Genomic DNA, 5,271 nt, shown 5'->3' with positions numbered 1-5,271 from the left:
GGAACATAAATTCTCAGTAGAAATCTATTTTAATGATTCTGACATCTCAGCCCAGCCCAGAAGCAAAATATTCAAGTGCTGTTTTGAAATTTGACAGGACGCAGCAGTAAGAAAGCCTCTCCCTCTCTCCTTTGGATTTTCAAGACTATTTTGGTTCTGATGACAGAGATGGTGCAGAGTCTCAAAGGAAAAGATTCACAAGGAGGCTTGATTTCTATATAGAATGTGTTCAATTATAGCTCTATAGAAAGAAGTGAAACCCTTTCATTTTGGTGGAATTTTCTTTGAATTTGAAAAAATGATTTATAAATATATACAAGTATATCTTATCTGTGTTTGTCTGTCTGCGTACTTACCTATCCATTTATCCATTCATCCTTCATCCATTCATCCATGTGCCCCTCCATCCATCTACCCATTGAATCCATCCAGCCAGCCAGCTAACTAGAGATCCTTCCTTAGCACCCATGTGATTATGATTGGCTGGACCACTTCTTAGGCCCATGACAATTTAGCAGACAATGTAACAACCATAAAGAATAGCCATCACCTTATTGTTAAAGACATCCCTGTCAAACAAAATAAAATAACTTTTTTCATAGGAAGGACTGATGCTGAAGCTGAAGCTCCAATACTTTGGCTACCCGAAGTGGAAGAACTGACTCACTGGAAAAGATCCTGATGCCGGGAAAGACTGGGGGCAGGAGAAGGGGATGACAGAGGATGAGATGGTTGGATGGCATCACCGACTCACCAGACATGAGTTTGAGCAAGCTCCAGGAGTTGGTGATGGACAGGGAAGCTTGGTGTGCTGCAGTCCGTGGGGTTGCAGAGTTTGACACCACTGAGCGACTGAACTGAACTGATGTATCCTTTTAGTATAACTTCTTGGTGACTTCTTAGTCAACGCAGTGGGGAAGGTGGAGGATAAAGGTTTAATAAAATTTTTCTTGTTAGAAACTTACAGAGGGTGAAGTGAAACAGCATGTGTGTGTGAACCCTAACTTTGCAAACCGACTACCCTTTCTGAATGTTGGCCACCTTTAAAATGAGCATGCCAACAGCAGTTGCCTCGTCGGGCTGTGGGGGCAGGCAGGGAGGCATGATGCCTGCACCTGGTGAGCTCTCCATCTGTGTTAGTAGATGTTGTTATCGGTACATGACTATTATTCTCACACCTACGGATTGCTTGTGTTTCTGGGATTGGGACTTCACTGTGCTAGAGAAAAGGTCCTTCCCTTTTCCTTCTTTCCTGCCTTCAAACTGATATTTGTCTTTTCCTGGTAGTGAAGTCAAAGAGAAAAGATATGCTCTAAGGAATCTGGAGTTCTCTGACATAAAAGAAATGACAAGGTTTCAATTCCTTTGCCCCTACTCCTAGAAATGTATAACCCAGTCTGACTGCTGAATCAGACACACTTTTAAGGAAGGCCAGTGGGGCAGGCAAGAATTGTACATGGAGTCACCCATGCTTGACAGAAGAGATCTGGCTTCCTTCCCTGGCCTCTGCTACTCACCTATATGACCTTAAGCAGATCCTTTAACCAAGAAGTAGTGCTTGAGGAGCAAGTGGCCTCATGTCTGGATTCACAATCAAAACTCACCTTCTCTCTAGAGAACTGATTCATCATCCTCTCTATATACTTTCAAATATGAGAGCTTGCACCCAGATTATGTTTAGGAATGAAATTTTTTGTCTTAAAAACAAACCTAACAACAACAACAAAAAATTCTGTACATCGCTATTCTAGGAGCAATGAGCATTCAGTTGAGTTCAGTCGTTCAGTCATGTCTGACTCTGTGTGACCGCATGGACTGCAGCACACCAGGCTTCCCTGTCCATCACTAACTCTCAGAGCTTGCTCAAACTCATGTCCATTGAGTTGGTGATGCCATCCAACCATCTCATCATCCTCTGTTGTCCCCTTCTCCTCCCGCCTTCAATCTTTCCCAGCATCAGAGTCTTTTCTAAGGAGTCAGTTCTTCCCACATCAGGTGGCCAAAATATTGGAGCTTCAGCTTTAGCATCAGTCCTTCCAATGAATATTTAAAGACTGATTTCCTTTAAGATTGACTAATTTGATCTCTTAGCAGTCCAAGGGACTCTCAAGAGTCTTCTCCAACACCACAGTTCAAAAGCATCAATTTTTTGGTGCTCAGCTTTCTTTATAGTCCAACTCTCACATGCATACATGATCACTGGAAAAACCATAGCTTTGACTAGACAGACCTTTGTAGGCAAAGTAATGTCTCTGCTTTTTAATAAGCTGTCTAGGTTGGTCATAGCTTTTCTTCCAAGGAGCAAGCATCTTTTAATTTCATGGCTGTAGTCACCATCTGCAGTGATTTTGGAGCCCAAGAAAATAAAGTCTGTCACTGTTTCCATTGTTTCCCCATCTATTTGCCATGAAGTGATGGGACCAGATGAGGGTTACAGGGGAAGAACTGAGGATGTGGTAGGTGGGAACTGGAGTCCAGGCTTTACCACACACTAGCTGTGTAAGCTTCTAGGTCACCCAACCATTACAGGACAGAGTTTTCAGTATTTTGTTCAGTACCTCATGGGCGAGAAGTGGAAGTGTGTAACCTGCCAACATATGTAAGTGCCTGACCCATCACAATTGATGAGCAATTGCTAGTTTCCTCTTCCCAGAACCAACCATCATTGTTGTAGTCATGAAGCCATTCCACATCCATTCCCCACCCATGCAGTTAGACACACAAGGGGCCACTTGACTTTTCCCTCCAATGAGAGGTGAATTATGCCTCGATTCGGTAAAATAAGAGGGCTCAGGTCTTTCCTGGATTCTATCTAAAACCTTATACTGCTTCACTGACGTATCACTGCCAGTTCTCTTCCTGGTAACAAGTTAAAGACGCTTGAGTTTGGTGGGGATCCTTCGTGGATATGTTTGGTTCTTTTCTTGTGTCTTTTGGTGTTGGGGGTGGGGCTAGAGAAATGTTGAAAATAGTCTTTTTAAAAATGGTGACATCTGCTTGACTGCATTGACATTTTGATGGTGTTAAGGCCCTGCTTACTGAAATAGAACGCCAATGAAAAGGATGAAGCAGGCGGAGGCTGAATTTCTGGCATGGTATTCACTGACTCACCACACTCTACCTCCCACCTATCCACAAGCAGGTTTTTACTGACACTTAGTCAGATTGTATGCAATAGAAAATACTGTGTGTTTGGGCACACACTGCATTTCGATGCTGCTGTTCATTTTTAACTTCTTTGAGACAAACTGTACTTGTCCAACTCTGGTCACCATAATGAATCACAGTGACACTTTTTTTCCCCCAGCCAGCCAACGACACCTGATTTGACTAGAAAAAGATTAGAAGTTAAAAAACACCAAAAAAGACTCAGGCATGCCAAAACAAAATGTTCTCTAATAAAAGAGGCTGGATGAGTGCTGCCAGATAAGGAGGTCATAGTGGGGCACAAATGTGCGTGTTCTGATTTCTCATTTATCTGAAGCTTGTGGTCCCTATTCTGAGCATGGGGTGGGAGTATGTGCTGACGGAAGTTGGCAAAGGACATTTTTAAAGGAGAGAAGTGATAGGCTTTCCCAGAAAGGCAGACAGCATCCCACAGAAGGCCGATTCAGAGCACAGGTTTTGTGGGTGACATGGTATTTGTGGCACTCATGAGACATAAGACTTGATCTGAGCCAGAGAGGAGCATAATCAAAATAGCTTTGCAAGCTGATAGTTCATGCTGCAGACTAATCTCCTCTTTTTCTCCTGGGGTGGGAACAGGGGGAGAAGGGGAGAAGGAGCTCAACTGGGAATGGGACAGGGGTTAGAGGTTAGGCAAGTACGTCGAGTCCCAGTTAAGTTCAGTGCAGAACGTGGTAACAGGCGAGGATAAGACTCGGCCAGGGCAGGAACAGGAGCCCTTGTAGAACGCCAAAGTGGGGTTCGAAGGCTGATGCCAGCAAACATAATAACATGTAAAGCAGGGTACCCCCAAATACCCAAGTGCCACGGGATCCTGTATTACCTGGAGACAGTGTTCCACAGTCTGAGCAATTTTAGGGGAAAAACATTTGAAACAAAGCAAATAGGTTTTCTTCACTGCAGAACTTCTGAAAGCCAACCCAACTGCCTATTTTCTAAGAAACAGGATGCTTTACTTTCTAAGCTAATTTAATAATTTTTTTTTTTTTGTCCTTTTCTCATGGTAAGGACTATCTTAGTGCTCTGAAGATCAGAATTTGGGAAACAAATATTAAAAGTTTTTTATTTTTCTATCAGTACATACTTCAGAAAAATAATCCCTGAAATGTGTTTGACTCACTTCATTGACATCTTCAATGCTCCTTAATTTTTATCATCAGGGATTTACTTTCGCAGACTTTTGAGCCAACTTTTAAGTATTTCTCAAACTTGAAAACAAAAATCCTAACAAAATGACTTATTTTCCTTCTGGACTGGGTGTGACTATAAACCTGTTACCAAAGAAGTTATGAAATAACTTCATTGTTAAGAACAGTTAAGAATGGAATAGAGCTTTCCTTGTTGGCTGGATTTAGGTAAGTGACCAGTGAATAATATAAGAAAATGCAACCCTTATAACCTTGCTCTTTCCAGATTCACCATTCTGAGACTTAGGACACCAGAAGTATTTCACCTATATATTATCTCAAGATATAGTTGTTACATCACTTATAGTTGATATAGCACTTGCCTAAGTTAAGTATTTCCTGAAATAAAGAAGCTAAATCTACCTATGTCTTCCCCCCTACCCCTACAGTGCTGAAACCATGCCAGAAAGTCCAGGGATATTGCAGAGGTGGCAACCAAGTGTCACCCACATTCTCCTATGTCGCTGGGGCTGTCTCAAGGGCACGTCACTGAATTCTGAACATACTGTCAGCCAAAGCTTCTGTGACCCAGTATTCTTGGGGGGTCCTACACACTGCTGGGTTTGGTTACTACTATCAAAAACCCCTATAGTTGAAAGAGTTGCATACTGGGAATATTTAGGCAATTTAGAAGCAAAAGACTCCCCGAGTCCATTTGTCTAAGGACAAGAACTGCTTCTTCCAGTCTTAAGAATACTATGCTCCAAGTAAGGAGGAGTAGAAATTAAATTTTACACAATGGGATATATTTTAGTATTAGGTTCTAGGTATGTGGGTTCAATCCCTTGGTCGGGAAGATCCCCTGGAGAAGGAAATGGCAACCCACTCAAGTATTCTAGCTGGGAAATCCCATGGTCAGAGGAGTCTGGTGGGCTACCGACCATGGGGTCACAAAGAG

The sequence above is a fragment of the Bison bison genome, unplaced genomic scaffold (assembly GCF_000754665.1).
Source record: "Bison bison bison isolate TAMUID 2011002044 unplaced genomic scaffold, Bison_UMD1.0 scf7180017864329, whole genome shotgun sequence".
NCBI lineage: Eukaryota > Metazoa > Chordata > Mammalia > Artiodactyla > Bovidae > Bison > Bison bison.
This window is presented reverse-complemented; position numbering follows the sequence as displayed.